The sequence below is a fragment of the Ambystoma mexicanum genome, chromosome 7p, assembly GCF_040938575.1.
Source record: "Ambystoma mexicanum isolate Mex_15411 chromosome 7p, UKY_AmexF1_1, whole genome shotgun sequence".
Classification (NCBI taxonomy): Eukaryota; Metazoa; Chordata; class Amphibia; order Caudata; family Ambystomatidae; genus Ambystoma; species Ambystoma mexicanum.
Genome location: NC_090939.1, coordinates 755,673,212 through 755,693,748, shown reverse-complemented (window position 1 = coordinate 755,693,748; position 20,537 = coordinate 755,673,212). Strand labels below are relative to the sequence as shown.

The 20,537-nt window shown below is 47.1% G+C and overlaps 1 protein-coding gene across 8 annotated transcripts in view; it reads left to right on the top strand.

Annotated features, from left to right (window-relative positions):
* The window catches only part of LOC138526302 (LIM and senescent cell antigen-like-containing domain protein 1), a 548,584-nt gene that overhangs the window by 183,703 nt on the left and 344,344 nt on the right, over window positions 1–20,537 (top strand). The window contains exon 1 of one of the 8 annotated variants that reach the window (XR_011283546.1): window positions 5,874–5,990. The exons of 5 other annotated variants lie outside the window; for them this stretch is intronic. The gene's annotated coding sequence lies outside the window, so the exon portion shown is untranslated. Of the gene's footprint in view, window positions 1–5,873; window positions 5,991–6,086; window positions 6,288–20,537 lie in introns of those variants that run through there. 2 more of the 8 variants (XR_011283544.1, XR_011283547.1) reach the window with 2 other exon arrangements.

Here is a 20,537-nt window from a genome sequence, read left to right as displayed (position 1 = left end):
GATAAAACAGTTTCACTTTCACTTAAAAACTGTATTTCTCCTCTAAAGCAATCACTGTCCTCTGGGTTATACTGCCCTCATACAATGATGGTCCTCTCCTCTGGCAGCCATCTTCAGATTTTTACTGCACGATTCAGTGTTGAGTCCTTGCATTGCTCTCTAAGCTATTTGTATGTTTTTTTTAATGGAAAAAGTTACATTTTTGTTTCAACGAGCCCATGTGCTCTTTTCAACTGCCGACAGCGGGGACCCGTTGTCAGTGAAGTTCCACACCCCTCACGGGTGATGATCCATCGAAGATTCTAGAAGGCCATCTTGGGCCTACTTCGCGCATTGTGACCATGACTTAGAAAAAGCATAGAAGATCCCTCCTTCAAGCCCTGCACCAAATGCGGGCTACGGAATGTGTTTGTGGAGACAAGCACCTACAATGCCTCTACTGCCTGCACCCAGACCATAACAAAACGGAGTGCGAGATATGCCTCTGCTTCTCTAAGAAAACAACAAAGGACAGGCATAGTAGGCTGTAGACATGGCTTCACACTAACCGGCTGGACTGAAGAGCGGTCTTCTAAGTCCTTTGAGGGTGTCTCAATCTGTGGGGGCCCAAGATGAGGCCAAGAGCCGCGTGTCCGCATCCACCGGGTTGGACCGCTGAAGCGGCTCCCAAAGTGGATAAGGTGCGATCAACATCCACTTTCGCCTCTGTTGCCAGCCTACCATCAAACTCCTCTTCAAAGAGGAAGTCCTCTACCCTGGCTAAGTTACGGGAGAAATCTGAGAAGCCGCGGATAGATGAGAAGGCAACACAGCACAAGCAGGCTCAACCGACACAGGCAAAGGCCTCATCAGCGACTGTTGACTGCTACTACTACCGTGGCAGCTGCGGGCACTGATCCCACAAGGGTAGCTCCCACGGTGCATGAAGTGGTCCTGCCCCCAAGGCATGACTCCGTCGCAGAGACTTTGGCAGGCACGCCAGAAGGGGTGAAACTGGCCTAGGTCCGTGTTCAAACCCATCAAGGAGGAAAAAAGGGGGGTTGCGAGGAAGCCTCGAAACAGCCCTCCCAGGTAATCGCCTAAACTATGGAGGTCTCGTCTACGGACAACAAAGATCAGGAGTTCTTGCATATGGTCCACGAGGACGATGGCGATGAGAGCGCAGGGCCTCATTTTCCTGCTCTGCCTCCTCAGCCGGGGGACATTTCTTTTGGATATTCTATCCACTCTACAAACCTTGGTGTCAGAGCTGTGGATGAGAATGCCTCTGGCGCCAGTACCTGTGGTCCCCCAGGTCCCCAATCACATGGTGCAACTCCCCCAGCAGACCCAGACACGGGTAAGGGAATGGATATGGCCACAACAACGGATGACGACGAAGACCTCTTCGCAGTCGACAGTGAATTGCCACATCTGAATGCCCCACATAGGGTGTCCCCACCGGATGATGTGAGTTTGTTCCACTCCATGATCGCCAGGGCCTCTGAGGAAACCAAGAAGGAGGGAATCTTGTATCAAAGGTGCAAGGCCAAGAGGAATACTATCATGGTGGTGCCATTTCTGGACGATACTGTGATAACGCCATCACAGTAGCAGTGGACGTCGCAGACACGGGGTTCGGGCAAATGGGTAATGGTGTCTGCCTTAGTCGACGGGAATGGATGAAAACTACTCCTTTTTGTCGGGAGGTCCAAGCGAAGGTGCTGGACATGCCCTGACAGAGAAAATCTGTTTGGAAAGGCAGTCAACGAGTCCCTCCAGGCCATCAAGACTGATATGGAGACGGCCAGTTCCCTGTGCACTCTCCAGCAGCACTGCTCGTCTTCTTTTCGCTTCTCCAGAGGAAAATCGAGCAGGTCTTTAAAAAGGGTTCTCCATGTCATACAGCCAGTCTGCCTGATCTTCAACTCAAGAAACCTACAGATGCTGCCTATGGTCGCGGAGGACAGGATCGCCGTCCCCAGCAGGGCAGGACCTTGGTGCCCAAGCAAGTCTGAACCGGCCAGGATGTCAGGCCCCCCCTTGTGCAGCCAGAGGGGAGGCCGGCTGATACGGTTCCTCAGCGAGTGGAGAAAGATCACCACCCACAGATGGGTACTGGACGCTCTCACCCAAGGGCACACCTTGGAGTTTTAACGCAGGTGTCCGTGGATCCCTCCGGTTCCCTGTCAGGAGCGGCACATCCCTCAGCTTCTGAAAGAGGTACAAGCCATACTGCGAAAACCAGCGATAGAGCTAGTTCCCCAACGGCTTTGGGGTGGGGCTCAGTAGTCTATTCCAGGTACCTTCTATTCAGAAAAGACTGGGCTGGAGACCCATCATGGACCTACGACGTCTGAACAAATTCATAATGTCCCAATTCACAAGAAACTTTGGTAATGTCGGTTTTGTGGTGCAGGGCCAGCACTACCAGGTCAAGGCCCTACCATTCGGCTTGAAGTCAGCCCCAAGAGTGTTCACGAAATGCCTGGCACAAGTGGCAGCGCAGCTACGTCTATAGGGCATACACTTATACCGGTACCTGGACGACTGGCTGATACGCACTCACTCACAGGAGTTTACCGACTAACACAGAGGACCGTCTGACCATTGATGAATCTGGGATTGTCCGTCAACTATCTGAAGTCCTGCTTTACGCCATCGCAGAACACGTTCCTAGGCGCCAGACTCAATACGGCGTCTTGCCTGGCATCGCCCTCGAAGGACAGGCTAGCAGCCATTCACAGAAGGGTACCACGGCTTGACGAAGATGGCCACAGTGCGGGTCATCCAGTTTTTACGGGGCATGATGTTGTCCTGCATTTCCCTTGTCTGTCTCTGCAGGTTGCAGATGCAGACTCTAAAGGAATTCCTGGACACCCGTTGGATACAGTTGTTCGGAAGCTTCATGGACAATATCCCTCAACGAGGAATTCCAATGGGTGATCGGGTGGTGGGTGTCCGCTCCAACATCACCACGGGCATGAGAATTCAAACCCCCCATACCAGGAGACGATCACCACGGACACCTCCCTGGAAGGTTGGGTAGCGCACACCAGACTTCTGCACGCTAGATGCCTGTTGCTGCCAGAGGAGAAAGATCTGCAAATCAACATCGTGGACATATAGACAGTGTTCTGGGCCCTCAAGTCCTTCCTACCATCTCTGAAAGTAAGGTGGTGAGGATCTTCACAGACAACACCACCACCATGTTCTACACCAGGAAGCAAGGGGGCACTTGTTCCTCTGTGCTCTCCAAGGAGGTGCAGGCCGTGTGGCACTGTTCCATTGGACAGGGATGTATGTTCCTCGTCCCTTTTCACCTAGCAGGAGTCAAGAATACAATTGCAGACTCCCTCATAAGGTAACTGTGCCGCTGCCACGAGTGGGAACTTTGTCAGAATCAGGTGGACCTTCTGTTTGTCAAGTGGTGCAAACCCCAGATTTGTCTGTTTCCGACAGCGGCAAACTCCAAATGCCAGAAGTTTGCCAGCAGATTCCACCAGCCGAGGAGCAGTGGATGTGTTCTCCTTCCCGTGGGAATGGTGGTTTCTGTACCAGTTTCCTCTGGTCCCTCTCCTGTTACAGGTCATCAACACACTCCGACAGTGTCAGTTCAAGATGATGCTCAACACCCCGGCGTGGCCGAGGCAGATTTGGTATCGGGACCTTCTCAGCCTGTCAGTGTCTCCTCCAGTCAAGTTGCCGGTGGCTCTGGATCTTTTTACCAGAGAGGAAGGCGCAATCCTTCATCACGACCCAGGATCGTTGAACCGGAGGGCTTGGCTCCTGCAGCGAGGTTGAGTTGCCAACGGACTGCAGGGAAGTCCTCACCAAGGCCAAGCCGTCGTCGACCTTGATGTGCTATGGCCATAAGTGGAAGCGTTTTTCTATATGGTGCCAGTCACAGAAGATTAACACCTTTGAGGGTCACAGCCCCACTGACCCTTCCATACTTGATATCCCCGGCAAAGGCTGCTCTGGCGAATGTCTCCATTAAGGTGCATCTGGCAGCTATCTCTCGCTACACCAGAGCCCCAGGAAGATCTTTGTTTTGGTCCCACCAACTCGTCAAGGAGTTTCTCAAAGGGCTTTTCCGATCTTTCCGAACTAAACGTGGTTCTGACGAGGCTCATGGGGGGTGGGAGGGGCCTTTGTATCGATGCATCAGGCCCCGCTCATGTTACTCTTGTGGAAGACTGCTTTGCTTGTGGCCATTAACTTTGCCAGATATGTAGGTGAGATCCAGGCCCTATCCTACAAGCAGCCATCCATGACTTTCCACGAATCAAGGGTGGTACTGCTTACGCACCCCTCTTTCATTGCCGGCGGAAAGGGTCTTGCACTCGCTGGACGTTGCTTGTGCCTTGAAGTTCTACATAACACACACAGTTTTCGGATGACTTCTCAACTGTTTGTGAACTTTGGTTCTGTGAACCATGGGAGGGCCTTGTCCAAGGCTTCCATCTCAAGGAGGCTCTCTGGCTGTGTCACGAACCGTCATCGGTTAGCCCACTCCACCAGAGCGATCCCTGCAATGATGGCGTTCCTGTCTGGTGTGCCCCTGCTGGACATCTTCAGGGCTGCTACATGAAGGGCCATGCACACCTTCACAACGTTCTACTGCGACAGGGATTCCAGGGATGAGTCCAGAGACAGCCAAGCAGTGCTACGCAACCTGCTTGCTTGAACTTGGTCTGTTTCGGAGGTAAGAGTAATTTGCTTCTGTTGAGCCTTGCCACCTCCTGTGGTTGTGTAATGTTGTACTGCTATATATTTGTTATTCATGAGCATGTGAATCCATGCCAGACGCCATGCTGGAGAAGGAAGAAGTTACTTACCTGTGACTATTGTTTACCAGCGCGAGTCTGGCATGGATTCACATGCAATCCCTCCCACCTGCCCCTCTGCGGTTCTTCTTGGTCATACTTCCACTTTACGTGCTTGCCAACCAGAGGCAGGGCTTAGGGAGAGGACTATCATTGGATACCGGCAGTATGTCCCAGAGGACAGTGATTGGTTTCGAGGAGAAATTCAGTTTTTAAGTGAAAGTGAAACTGTTTTCTTTTACCGAGGATTCCCAGCCTGACAACTGGGAATATTCATGAGCATGTTAATCCATGCCAGACCCACGCTGGTGAACAAAAATTGGAGTTTAACTTAAACCTTTCTTCCTGTGGTACTACATGCACTACTGGTCCAAACGTATCCATGGAGCTGTGTGGGTGAAAGCAGGGGGACAATGTTCTACGTGTCTCTTTGCTATTTTTTTAGTTGAGAGTATTTTTACTCCCTATTTTTATTTTTTGGGAGTATTTGCCTTTTTTTAGGGCATAAAAGTGGCTGATACTCCCCTCATCTGTAGGGATGCCTCTTCCTGCTGGCTGTGCACACCATTAAGCACGGGCTGCAGAATAATGAAGCTGTGGAAAATAACGCATGCAGATTGCTAGTGGCCAGCTGCATGGTACAGTGTCTTTCAGGTTCAGCTTTGAACGTCTCACCCCCAGTCTGCTAGACTGCATCTCGGTTTCAACTGTGGATGCCTTGCATAGAAGGCTGCCTCTCTAATGGTTCTGCTTTGAAATGCCTGCTTTTTCCGGTTTCGTTTGTGTATCCCCCTCCTTGGTAGGCCAACCACTCTCTCCGGTTTAGGTGTGCATCTTCAGCGTGGTAGCCCACTTCTCACTGGTTCAACTGTGGGTCCACCAGTAGTAGGCCACCTCTCTTGGGTCCGATATGTGGCATCGTAAGCTCCGAGTGTCTTGGCGGCCCCTTTTTCTGTTTTTGATGTTGCTCAGTTTACTTTGTTTACTGTACGGAAGGCCTTTTGCGGCCTGAATTCAGGAAGTGGTTTGTTGAGTCATGTGGTTTGTTGAGTCACGTAGGTCATTATCAACATCCGTAAGCCCCTGTGGAGATGCAGGCAGAGAGTATGGGGAAAATCGCCAGTGGTGCTGCAGAAATCATTCACTCGCATGCCATTCCCTGGGTAGATTCCTTGAACAAAGGTAAGTAGCTGAGAGGATGTGTTTGCGGCATGTTGTGCAGTTTCCTAATGAGTTCCTACGCCTTTGTTTTCTCGCGACTGTTCGCTGCTGAAGAACTTCTCCAGAACACCAAGCGGTGGTGGTGTATCGTGGTGGTTTTCTTAGGAGTAGCTGCAGCATCACTTTGCCGCAGTCCAACATGTCCCCCCAGCAATGCAGAATTGTGTGTCGGGACTCGAGAGCAGCATGCTAGCATTAACGAAATTAATTGAAGAAGGCCCCCGGCGCTCCCAGCCTGACTGGTGGTAATATTGTAAGGTACGTGACTATAAAATACACAGATGATGGGGATCTGCTCTCGTCTACAAGTAACTGATTATTCTGACGAATCCTGCATTTCCTGTGCTGTGATAAAGGTTTCAGAATGTCCAGGGTTTTTCGTTTTGCTCGAATGTATGCGCGCTGCTTCACGTTTGGCTTTTGTGGATGGTGCCCTTGGTGTGCTGATGCCCTTTGAATTTCAAGCACTGTATGTAGGACTTCATTCTCGACTCGTCCTCCATTGGTCGTTTGTGGAGGATGACGTGTTTCGGCCGTTTTTCTACCCCTCCGTCGCTGTAGTGTTTGCAGGTATGGTTGTCTTTGTGCACCACATGGCCCCAATCAGCACTGTCCAGCATCCCTTTCTCACTCATAAGGACTAGCTCTGTGGGAGTGACTCCTGGGAAAGAGTGTGTGACGCACTTGGGTGTAACCTCTCTAGTCATTGCTTGTGTTCACTGTGTCCAAGTGAGCCAGTTAAAACCAGTCGTATTTGGTCATGCAGTGCTAAAATGACATTGTTGGTTTGTATCTTAAACCATATTCTTTTAATTGTGTATGCTAGCCGGTCAATGCCTCGCACATGTGCTCCCAATATGCTCAGGGCACGTGACTAGTGTGGCGGGGCGGGTGGGTGGAGATGCAGTTATCCAGATGTGAAGTGCAATATGTTTTTTAGAGGAAATGCACAGAAGTAGTCTGCATTCTTTGAATGATGGTACTCTGTTATGATAGAGGATAGTCTCTCTCTCGGCATCGTTGGTCCAGCCTTTGCTAGAAGTTTTGTTGCTTCTGACCCAAGTAACTGGGCAGTCTCAAGTGCTATGGGCGTGAGGCCAAATGTACTATTGTATTGGGTAAGAATTGAGTTGTACTTCATACGTCCACATAGGTGGTTTCAAAATACAGTCACTGCGCCTGGGGTGCCGGATGGGGCAGTAAGTACATCAATGCATGGAGGCGTATTTTATCTTTAGCTCTCAATTTCCTATAATCTGCCAGTTACATAATCTCCAATAGCTCTAAGCTGAAAGTGCAGGGCGCAAATAAATGCAGTGTGGCCACTTGACCTTTTTTCTTAGTATCTTGTTGGCACCGATTGATGCTTTTATGTGGATCATAGAATTTTTTTAGTCTGTTTTTGTCCCCTTTCTTTGTCCATGGTAGTGCCACGTTTTCTAAGAAACTCTGCAATCCTCTGAACTACACTGGTTATGCCACTGGCAGCTGGTGTAGAGCCTTGAGGGCTGGTTTGTTACGATCGCTTGGTCTCTTAATAATTAGCATTACTACTTTAATGAGTTTGTCAAGCTAGTCGCTAGAAGGTCTATTGGTTCGTGGGCTCACGGATACCCACCCTAGCTTACATGAACACAGCTTACTTTTTTTAATTGTATTTATTTAAGCGCCGAAAGCCTGCAGACACCAGGATGCTACACAGGCGCACAGGACACAAGAAAAAAAGACAGGACAACCAGAGGAGAAGAAAGGTAGAAGCCGGGGGCGCACAGTACAGAGGTTATTCTATTTAATGTATTTTTTATTTTTTATATTTTGCCTTTAACAATTTTTTTGGCAAATAAATCACAAAAACCACAGATATAAAACAATTACATTTAGAATGATAAAAACGGTGTTACAAAATGTCGTCATTATAAAATATATAAAGCAATCCACTTGTATTTACAGTTATTTGCATGACTGTTCAATGTACTTTTTATTTTTCAAATGCGATCGATTTTATTTTTAAGAACTCCTTCCACACTGCGTATCCTGTGGCAGGAATTACTATAGATTCTCACCTACAATAGTCGACCAGAACTGATCACCAGACCAGGCCTCCATCTTTTAGACAAAACTCGAATATCTTTTCGTGTAGTTAGCCCTCAACGCTGGGCATGCCGAGAATAAATGGCGGCTAGTCTCCACGTGGGCCCTACATAAACGACAATGACGTGCTGACAGTGGAGATTTTCTCAAGATCCCGTCACCTTTTTTGTTGGGAGCAAATTTAGCCGCAAGAGCAAAATAAAAAGCTTTAAGCAATAGAGAGAGTAGTGATTGATCAAATAGCTGTGCGGGGTAAAAAATGTGACACTCTGGAATGAGAATTCCCTATGATTTCTTTTATCATGAATTCCATCTACATTCTAGGCTCGATCCCAAAGCTTTGATTTGTTTTTGATTTTTAATTCGTAGTTGGGCTTCAGGTTGAGTATATTGGGCTCATACTTCAATGAAGTTAAATGTGTCAGCGCAATAGATTTGCCATTCGGCGATGAACACATTTTTTTTCCCCACCACCAGCATCGTGCTTGCCACGCAGTTCATTAGTTATTTGGCATATAACGGTGTTATGTGCATTAACAAAATTGGTGCTAATGAGATTCGACCCTAATCTGTCTCAGAGATTATTCAAACAGGGAGGTTTTCAATTGTTTCCTAAACTTTTGGTAGTTTGTTTCCAAGCGTAAATTTACTGGAAGTGAGTACCATTATAGGGAGGTCAGAACAATACAAAGGCCTCTTGCTCTTTTGGCTCTGGGCACAGACAGCAAGCTACACGATCCTAAGCTGAGCTGACGCTCAGAGGAGTACCGTTTCAAATTGTCCTTCAGGAATGCGGGAGCATTACCAAACACACATTTATGGACCACTCGTAGTGTCTTGAAGTGGATTCTGACTGACCCTCTCATCTGGTTTAGTCACTTTCTGGCCTATGTGACGTGTTCTCTTCTGGGTATATCACAAACACTCAGTGTTGTTCTGTAATATTTGGCGTTTCCTTAGGCTATTGCTATTTGCACCAACCAGGAGAGCATTACAGTAGTCCATGCACGGCATAAGAATTGCCCTTACAAGGGAGGCGTGGTTGATTTGGGACCAAAAAAGGCTTGACATGCCTTACCACTTCAGTCCTAACGCGAGGACATGTCAGACTTAAAGGGTGCCTGGGTGTCAATGTATGCGAATCTGTCAACTATCGCTGCCTGCTTGCCATCCACCTACATTTACCTTTTTTAAACATTCTTTTCTTGACTGGGCCACACTTGCCCTCTAGGCTTAGCAGGACCTTTAATTATTATTCTGGAGTTTGCCCTGCAGAAAAATTTAAAAGTTAAAGTGTATAAAAAAAAAAGGAACTACACTTCAATGGCTCTCTTGAGCCAATATAACTTTTCTTTATTGATAATTGCTTTTCGAACCTGCCTCACAGAGATCTACTCAATATTTTCTCTGCAATCTTCATTTATGCGCCACCTCATTTGGGGGACATGCACCCAAGCTACTACATAACATTCTTTCCCCTGCTGTATCCTGCAATCCCATTGTATGTGCCACCTAAACACCTTTCCCTGCTCCATTTTTCTCTACAGATCTGGCTATCGGGGAAGGGTGCACAGTATGCCAACTTTAAGACCAACCTAGGTAGTACTCTAATTCCACTATGGTGGTGGTTTGGTGCAGTATAAAAGCTTTATAATAATACGCAAGTCGGTGGCCTGGATTAGGCAGTAACAGCCCAGGTTTCCGGTTCCACCCGATCCAGCCTGCCAGCGAGGATATTCTTGCTATTGGCACCCTTTGTTTTTCCAGGTTGCGGATGGCAATCTATTTGAATGAACAGGTCCAGCGTTGCATTGTCCTGTTCATTGAAAGAAATACGTGCCTAAGATGGCCACAATGGAAATGGAAAGCATGGCGGGCCTGCATTAGGGAGCCGTGGTGGCGCCCCCGCCAGAGGAATCTGTTAAGTTAGAGGAGATGGAGATGGAGGTGGGGGCAGGGGGGCACTCTGAGCTGCCAGCTTGCTTGGATCATGGGATTCAGCCCTCAATCCAAGTAAACTGATTGGCTGTGGCGCCCGTCTGGGTGATAATGAACTAAATTCACATGGATTTACATTGCTAAACACAATGATTTACTTAACTAACATATATGCAAATGAAACCAGACAAGCCATCAAACACAGTGCCCACTAAATCCAGGTCTAGAGAGCTAGAATAAGGGTATGTAGAGGATTTCAAGAAAATTCTCCTCGAGGCTGGAGTTCTCTTCCCTCTCCCTCATAAGTGCTGTGTTCCAGCCCTCATGTAATTGGGCGAGAGATTTTTGAAACGTTTAAGACATTTGGTTTTGACCTGGTACTCCAGATTTAGATTGATATTCACTTGCAAGGAATGAACAATGGCTTATCAAATTTTCATCGACTGCTACAGAATAAAGTCTTAATCCATTTCTAATATCAGAATTCTTTTTTTTTTATTGTCAACTATCAAGTGTATGTAGTGTTGTTTTCCTGAGGAAAACCTGGTCATCACTGATTAGGCATGCTGTCGAGACTGGTCGAAGATACTGATGCATTTAATCTGCCCAGTTTTTTGTATGTCTTGTCCTATTTTTTTGTATACATATTTAATTGTGAAATTGTGTATGTAAATCAATGTGTATTTTGTTTAATGTTGTTGAGTTAATGATTCCTAATTGTGGTATTGGTGTGTGTGTGTGTATATATTCTTCTGTCATATATATTAGTTTTATTGTGCTTTTTTTGTAGTTTTGAGTTACATTTTAATGTGCTTATGTTGTTGTATTCCTCTGTAGGCTGTATTTTCTATGAGCCTTGGAACGGAAATTCTTAATGATGGAATTCTTTTGTCTTTTTATTATTTTCCATATAGCAACCAACATGAATGCGGTAGGGCTTACACCCAGTGAATGAGCAGATCAAAATACAACGTACAATTATGCCCCACCCAAATCATGTATGAGCCCTTCTAACAACAGGGCCAACTTGCCCTCCCCAACCCGGTGCATGCTTAATTCATGTTACAGCAAGAAAAAATGTACAAGCATAGATTGTGTTGCAATGGTGGTACATGTGAAGACAATGGGAGCCCGTTGGATGTACCATGGGGCTCAAGTCCACGGTGTATGTATAATGGAGAAGCGACCCTGTAGTAAATGGCGCGTGTCTCCGGGCAGTGGCAATTTCTGGCCTGTCAGATGTATGGTCCAGCAAACCACCCTGTTCGTTTGATCAACTCCAACTGGCTGATGTGACTATTTGCCTCATCTCTGAGAATCTGCAAATGTTCTGTTACTGCAACTAGTCTACTGTACTAATGACCTTTAATGCATAATATGTATAATAATTGTAAAATGCGTGAATTCTGACCCCATTGTAACTAAGCTTCCTACAAGTACCCGCGCCACGATGCCCCTGGGCTGTTTGTGCGCTATACAAATGTGTGGTGAATCATGTGCCAATAGGTCATCAGTTGCGGGCAGGACCAAAGGACATGCCCCATAGTGACCATCTCTGTGTAGCCTCGCCAACATGCTGAGGTTTGCGTTCGGCCCATCCTGAATAGCGTAGCCAGGGTACAATACATTTGTTGAATAATCTTAAATTGTATTTTCCCCATTTTTAATGTTCAGGGAGGTCTCGGGTATGGCCGCAAAGTAGTCATATATATCTCTAGTGTCTATTGGGATGCCAAGGTCACTGGAATATGCGGTCGCCTAAGGGTGGTTCCTGCCTACATTGTTCGGGATACCCATGGCATAGAACGTGTGAATGTGTCTAGATTTTGTTCCATCTCGAAGTCGCATGGGGCTGAGGTCACTTGCCGAGTGGCATCTATGGTTTGTTTTATTATCACGGCATTCAACGCCCTATATTGGAGCCAATTGCCCACCGTAAGGCCTAGTTTGTCTTGCGCAGCTTGTTAGAGTAGTATTTCATTTCCTTTGCATATATCCATCACCCCAATCTGTGACCATAGCGTGTCCTGTCAAGGAGGAAGCTTGTAGTTGAGCCTGATCGACAATAGCGCTTGCACACTGATCCATGTAGGCGCCATTTTGGTGATAAATCCCTGTTGGGCCCACAATCTGTGCCACTGTGTGATTCTCGGTCCTATTACATGATGCAATTTGGTTTTTGATGGTATATATTAGTCGGGGAATAGCCATAACTTCTGCCTGGATCAAGGGGGCCGTTATGGCCTGCTCTATGGCCCTCCAGCTAGCTGTGTCGCTGGGATCCAGCCACCGTTTCGCCCAGCAGATCTGTGCTGCCTGATAGTAGCCCCTCCACAAGGGTAATGCCAGTTCCCTGTCCGGGTTAGCCGCTTGAAGGATTGCTGATTGCAGGCATGCTTTTTTTCCCCCCCTCCAGATAAACCTGTACATGGCGAGATCCAGATCTTTAAACAGTTTAGGGCAGGGATGGATGGTAACATCATAGCGAGGATTTGTTTTTGTCATCCAATTCAATTTGAGGGTATTTATTCTGTCCGTCAAGGAAAGGAACACGTTTTCGCATCTCGACCTGTCTAGACGAATTTGGTTAAAAGTTTGAGTAATTTAGGTCCCGAAGCTCATGGTGTTATGACTTGATGGTCGTGAAGATTATGGGGCCTCTGTCCACAAGTTCTGCTCAGAAAGATACAGATAACTTCCTGAGCAATCCTTTAGGCCACAGGTTTTTTGAGTGCCAAAGAACGCCAGGAACCAGGAACACCGGTGACCCCTCGACCGCTGTAAGGCAAGCAATGGGTCAGTACAATGGCAAACAATATACTGAATAGCGAGGTAACAAATATCAAGGGGCTTACCAAGGGTCTGGGGACAGGAAGAACAAAGATGAAAATGGAAGTGTTCCATGTGGCTGCAGAGTGTAGCAAGCGGCAGCGGTGAGGCGTAGATTGTTGTAGAAATAGGCACTGCAAAACCTGTATGGAAATAGGCACTGCAAAACCTGTATGGAGAGGGTACTCCAAAAGGTAACAGAAGAGGAAAATCCAAAAACAATCAGTTAAGAGTTCCAAGGTCAAAAGCCAGCCAAGTTCATCATAACCAGGGGGGTAATCCAAAGGAGTCCAATAGCACAGTTCAAAGGTCCTGAAACAGCAGAGCAAAACAATATCCAAGGGCTTGACAGAGGAATCCAAAAAGAACAGTCCGTAGTCCAGGTTCAAGATGCGGAGACAGGAAGACGCCGAACAGTGCCTGATTGGGTCAGCTGTCAAGCACTGAATCAGCGTTCCCTCTCTGGTTTTAAAGGGGCCTAGGAGTGTCACATGACCCATCACGTGACCGATGATGTAGCACGTTTCTTTGTCACATGACCCAAGTTTCCAAAACGCCGGTGCCGGATCTTCCTGAGGGCGTGACGGAGCAAAGGAAAAAAAACGGCATCTCCGTCGACTGTCTCCAAGACGCCAGGGCAGCTGCCAACGTTGCAATGGGTGAATATGACCATAGCGCGTTAAATGCCCTTGTGTGCGCCGCTGCCGTTGTGCTTGAGGGAGTGAGGACATGAGGTCAGAAGAGGAAGGCAGAACAGGACATGAGATGGAGGGCTTAGTGACTGCACGGGTATTCGTGTGCGTAAGGTGACCAGTGTATGGTGTAACACATGGGTAGAGACACTGATGTTGACCCTTAAATATTCAATTTGGTGCAGGTGTAGTTGGAAGGGAATAACTCCCCCTGGGTCCTATGGGATGTCAAGTTGTAATGGAAGCATCTCCGATTTTCCCCAGTTGATCTTATATCCTGCCATGGGGCCAAATTCCTGCCGGAGATGCCGGACCCTTGGAAGGGAAGCTCGGCATCTACAGATTTACAAGTCGTCGGCATATAAGGACAACAATGCTCTTCTGCGCCACACCTACTGCCCGCCCAATCCGTGTCAGTACGCAGTTTGACAGCCAGCAGCCTATGGCCAAAGGGTGAAAGTGGGCATCCTTGATGTGTATCCCATTGAAGAGCGAACAGGGTTGATGCTATACCATTTGTAACCACTGATGCCACAAGCCCGGCATACAATAGATGAATTAGGTTAATAAACAAGGACAAAAAAACAGCGTTCCGCCAAGACTAGGAACATATATTCCCATTGGACTTTTTCAAACGCTTTTTCCGCATAAACTGCTAGGACAGCGTTGACCGGATCCGGGTCATCAGCAAGAATGTGTAGTACCCCTGAGTGCCTTTTGTGGATGAAGCCTGTCTGATCAGGTATGGTAAAATCCCCTCCATCCTTTGCACTTAACATTTTGCCAGAATCTTGGCATCAGAATTAGTGATCTTGGACGATAGGAGCTGAACTAGTCGGGATCGCTCTTTTTTTTTTTTAATGAAATATCACTGTTTGCAGCTAGCATCGTCTGTGTTAACTGTCCTCGATGTGTCGATTCCGCAAGTATGGTTTCCAGTTTGGGCACCAGTATATTCGCCATGACTTTGTAGAAATTTGTCGGAATACCGTCCGCCCAGAGGCCTTACCCGAAGGGAGTGATTGAATTGCGTGGTCAATCTCTGCTGCAGTGATGGGGACGTTAAGACAGTCCCGCTGGGTGCCATAGATTTTAGGTAGGACGATGGACCCTAAAATGTGATGCATTTTCCGACCTGGGGTCGGTACTGAAGCTGTGTATAGTACCTTTATAGTATGCCATGAATCGAACATTGATACATTTATCTCCCTTTAGGAGGGTTCTGTGGGTGTCGTGTACTGCAGTGATAGTTTGTGAGCTTGTCGCCGTTTCAGCGCCAGAGCCATCAGATGCAATGGTCTGTCACCTTCAAGATAGTATGCTTGAGTCCAGTTTATATAGGATTTTTGGACACATGCAGATGACAGTTGTTTGATTTCTGCCTTAAGTGTATGTATTTGGGACAGGGTCTGCTGATTGCTTGTGTGATTATGTCATTTTTCGACAATGGCGAGATCTTTGTGCAACTGTGCTTCATTTTCTCCCCAGACTTAAAGTTTGTGTGACCACCTCGAGATACATTGGCCTCTTGTGTAGGCTTTAAAGGCATCCCGGCAGGTGTATGCTTTGTAGTCAGGGTTTAGGTTAGTCAGCCAGAATGTCCCCTCTTTGTTCCCAAATATCTGGGAACCAAGCGCCCTCATGTTGAAGCGCCATGTCTGGATTTTGCGTATTGTCTCAGGAAGAGTTATACGGAGCCATACCGGTGTATGGTCCGATAAAGTATAGTGCAGTCTTCTGTCATATAGAGCATTAGCTGAGGAGTACCAATAGCCGATTCAAGAGTAGCTACAATGACTGCGGGAATAAAAGGTGTAGTCCCTATTATTGCTGTGTTCATGTCTTCATGAACCTCTGAAGCCCAGATCTACCATTAGCGCCTGTAGATTTGTTTTTTCAAGCATCCTGGGTTGTTTGTGTTGGCGCTCTGCCGATCGAGGATGCGATTAATGGCCACGTTAAAATCAAATCCCACAATTAATAGATTCCCTATAAGGTGTGCACAGACTGTGACGGTATGGGTAAAGAACATGGGGGTGTCCGTTGTGAGGGTGTACATGTTTAATAAGGGGATGGGGCGTAGATGATTGCGTCCCTGTAGGAGGACATACCTGCCTTCCTTGTCTGTGATGGTGTTTTGGATTTTGATGATACCTGCTTGTGGATCTGTATTGAGACACCCCTCTTTGCGTGTTATGTGGAATGTACTGCCACCCCCACCCATCCAAGTTCAAGTTTCTTTTATTCCGATTTGTTTAAATGGGTTTCTTGTAGAAATACAAAATCATGCGATTCAGCACATGTCTTCTCTTAATGGGGTGTTCCAGGCCATGGACGTTTTGATGTTATCAATCTAAGTGCAACCATCTGAGGTTAGTGCGGGGGCCCTTCCCGCTGGGTCGGATATGTGCTGCTTGCAATATTCATACTTGTGCGTGTGTGTATTTTGAGCATGCATTGATCGTCAACAATAACTAACCCCTTAACTAAAGTACTAACTGAAACCAAACCAAGAAAAACATTGGGATAGGCCATTTCTGTCCTAATACATGGCAATGAAGCCCAGTCCTAGAGTTGGCAGTGCGGGCCAGCCTCCTTCCCCATGCATTTCATCGCTCCCACTTGGAGGGGCATGGTATAATTGTAATTAGTCATAGTGATGGTCCTATTCATAGTCTGTCATGGGCGGGGGTCACCTTTGGCCAAAGGAGACAATATATGTGAGTGTACATAAACATAAATCTCTCCCCCCTCCCCACCCCCCCATATGCATGGTATCATTTCAAATCGGGCTCGCCTACTGTTTCTGGCTGGACAGGGCACCGAAATGAAGGGTGCCTATGAGGTAAGTGCAGAGTCTCTGATACTGGGTCTGCACCCTTCTTACATTTTGGTTGGCAATCAGTGTCCATGCACTTATGGTGACATTTGTCCCTGCGGATGATCATTTTGCTGTCCCCTTCTGTCTGGGGTCTGGGCCTCAGAGGCACCTGCCTGATTTTTGCCACTTCCCTCTTCTCCGGAGGCGGGGAAGGAGGCAGTGCCTGTGCTCCCTCAGTCCCCACATGGTCGAAGTCTGTGACCACCAGGTTCTGGTGTCGCAAAAAGCACCGTGCCTCCTCCCATTTAATCGAAAGAGTGCCATTGTCTTTATTGCATGCACAAGACCGCAGGGGATTTGAGATAGTGCCTATGCTTTGTGCCTTTAAGCGTGTCGAAGATGGCATTGAAGCTTTTTCGGCATCTGATTTAATGAGCCATTTGCAGTTTCACTGTACTCACCCGATACTCCGTCATAGGTCTCCTGTACTGGCGATCCTGTAGCTGTCCGTCATATAGTTAGGTGTGCAGTCGGTAGAGTTGCACTTGGTGTCAGCATTATTTGCCGGTGCTCACCAGCAGCTTCAATCCAGACTCGGAATGGAGCGCAGTCGTCACTGGAAACCTTCCATTTGTAGCGGCGCACATCTCCGTTGTCTAGACTCCATGTGCATTAGTAGTCTATTCGGACAAACAGCTACTCATTACGCTACCAAGTACGCAACCTTCGGATCCATCATTTGTGCAAACAAAGCCTTATGAGGGGAGATCTATATAAATCTCGGTCTGCTCTGGAGCTTCGTCAGCCCGTGGCCATTTTGCTCGGGCTCTCGAGCACCCCCAATGATTGAATTTTTTGATAACATCTAAGTATGATCTGATCTATCCATACTTGATCATGGCAGTTCCCAATGGGCCCAGCCGTTTTTTCATTTTCTGACTTGGTGACTTCAATCTGCCCAGCCTTTATTGGTCAAACCGTCTCTTTGAATGGGATGGTATGAAGGGGTACGCATCACTTTCCTGTGTCCAGTCACTAAGGGACCTGGGTGAAGACCATCTCTTGTGGCAAAGATGCAAACTCGCACACAAGATGGGAAGTTCCAGGCAGGAGTTCTAAAGCCTAATGTTTTATTAAGCTTACATTTTGAGTGAGGAACCTTTTTTGAAATGGTATAAAGATGCCATCTTGCAAAAAGGAAGTATCTCTCAGGAACAAATACAATGGCTAAAGAATGCCCAAGAAGAATCTGTGTACGTGTGAAGAAAAGATGCTCCCGTAGACTATGCTCGGATCAGTTCAAGAAGGGCGTCTCCTAGACTAGCCTCTGATCATTTCCAGAAGGGCCAGGAAAAGGGTGGGGGAGACTAGAGAGGATGGCAACAGAAACCCTAGTGCGATGAAGCAGCTAGGAGTTGCTATGAAACAAAAATGTGATCCGAGTAATGGTTGAAGGAGCAGTAATGTGTTTTCAAATATTTTTTGATATACAATTCAGAAAACCGGTGCATCACAGGTAAGAGACTTAAAAAATAGCAAAAGCTCATCCTTTAAGGAGGGGGCTCGGTCACATAGGTGAGACTCTAAAGTCAAGGATTTAATGGATCCCAAGTACCATTGATCCCTTGCTACACCTTCTAAGCCCCATTGAACTCCTTTACGGAGCTAGAAGTCGGCAATTGGTGGACAACCGAGTAAGTTTGATTACCAATGTATCCCCTAGGAGGACACAAAGGCAGGCCAGTTGTATTATTGGAGATGCCAAAGCCTAACCATGGCAAGATGATTGGGGAGGGAAATATCCAAGGCATACTTTTTTTGGCATTCGAACATGAAGAAAGTGTGAGTGTGCTGTATGCCCCTGGATTCTCTGGTGCCTATTTCTCCAGAGACTTCTGAATAAGAAGTCCAACAGGTACCCAGGCAGAAAAACTTGACCGACTGACCACTTCGCAAGAAGCAGGTTGAGGCAGCCAAGCATGACTATTAACTTGTACCTACAAGACCCTGTTCACGGCTGAAGAGGAGGTATCTCGTTGTTATCTCAGTGAACACAAGACATAGGAGTCAGCATCTGAAAATGTTCCTGTTCTTCCAAGATGATAAAACCATTTAACTCTAGAAGCCAATTTCTTCTTGTCCGTTCAGCATACACAAAAGGATTGATTCCCCCCCCCCCCCCGCTGCCTGTTAATTGAAACATTCTGTAATTGGAGGCTCTATCCCGTGTGTACATAGGCCTTACAATTCAGGACCACTGTATCAACCAGGACGCAATATTGGAGCAGATGGCTCTGGTTTTGCAATGAGGGACTGGATGGAGGGATTAAGTCTGTTAACTGGTTTCTCTTGTTCCTCTGATCCGACCCGTGTTTTGTTGACTTGCACCATCTCTGTTCCTTGACCTGTACTGGTCTACCAGCTCACTCATGCAACTCTGAACATTTGGCCATTGGTGCTTAAGGGGAACACCCCCCACCCTCCCAGGTAGTAGTTTTGATGTATTTAATTGTCTCGATGTTATGGATCCTTCTACAGTTGAGTCATTTTGTCTGAATTATAGATTGGCGCACCTGTTGAGTAGATATTATCTAAAATGGGGTTTCAACATGGTGAGGGTTTAACTTCCAAGTTTTTAAACTTGGGCCACTGGTGACATTAAACTAGTGACATGGAGCACAGTGCTCTTATTGTTACTTGTGCTCAGTTAGCAATATCTGTCTCTATCTGCAGGGATTGCCAGTGGATAGGGCGGCATGAAGGACACTTGTATTGTGGTTTACAGGGTTTTTATTGGAGTTTCTCATTACGAAAAATGTCCTTTTGTTAATTTTTAGTGCAAGGGCCCTTATGCAATGTATACGTAAAGAGGGTTTTAATAGGATTGTACAAAGCTCTGTCGGGCATCTGGTAGGAGTTTTTGTTACCAGTGGTTGCCCTAAATGCAGAAATGTCGGTCTCATTTTACATCCATCACCCTCTCGTGTTCAGATAGAAGTTGGAGATCCACTCCACCCCCAATCCACAGCTTGACTCCGTTTTTTAACTAGTCTTCCAAACCTTTGAGATTTCTTTCTTGGCTATAGATAATCCCCATGGTCGACATTTGGGTTATCCATTCACGAGTGAAAGATAGCCAGTGCCGTGTGCCTTTCTGCATGGATTTCTGGTTTACACAGTTCATAACCTATGCCCGTAACCCCTTGACGCCTTTCATTCAGAGGATATGTATCAGGTCTCCTGTCTTGGCTTCCGCTCCAACAATCACTGTCAAGTAAACCCACCTCCTGCAGCCGCATAGGTGGTCCAATACCGGCAAAAGACATTTTCTATTGTATAATGTGTGGGTCTCGTGAGGAGTGAAATAAATTACCTGCCCATTCCTCGCACTTTTCCACTGGCACCTCGCAATTCAGATCCTCTCCCTCAGTCGGTCCCACACATCTGTGAGTGCCTTTTTCTCAGACAGAAGTGTGTTAAACATGGCAACCATCCGAGCGGGGAGTCAATCATCCCACAAAAATCAGGCTTGCCCTTTAAGGGGCTATTAATCGGCTCATGCTGGTGCATAATCATATTCCGTAGGGAAGTGTGCTTGGCCAATTCCTGTCCGCCTGTCTACAAGGAACTTTTCCTGCAGCCCGCTCAAGGGGATTTGCATTCCACTACGGGGCCCCCCACTTCACCCCTTCAGTAATACAACTTTTCCAGTAAAGCATTTAATTGTCCATCTGTAAGGCTAGATTCTGCCACAATGAGGCCTCTTCATGCAGCCAGACGGTTTGGTTGTTTTCACCCGACCATGAGATCTGAGTTTTCTGTGTACGTTCAACTGTTGGCAGGTTGATGCTGGAAATGCATTGGAGGGATAGGGCTTCCCTGTCCTAGTACTGTAGTTCTTTTTTCATTTGTGTTCTGTATTGTTTTCTGCCCAGGAGTCCATGTGGGACTCCTGGCAGTGCAGCTCTTCCTGTTTTTGGTTTTGGTGTACAGACCCATGGAATACCCTTATGGCACCCCTGGGTGGGGGTGCAACCCTGTGCCCCTAGTGTATGTTTTTGGGCACCTGTGTGTGGCCGACAGAGCAGGGTATGGGCTGGTGGCAGCTCCATGCTGAATTTGACAGGTGCTCTGACT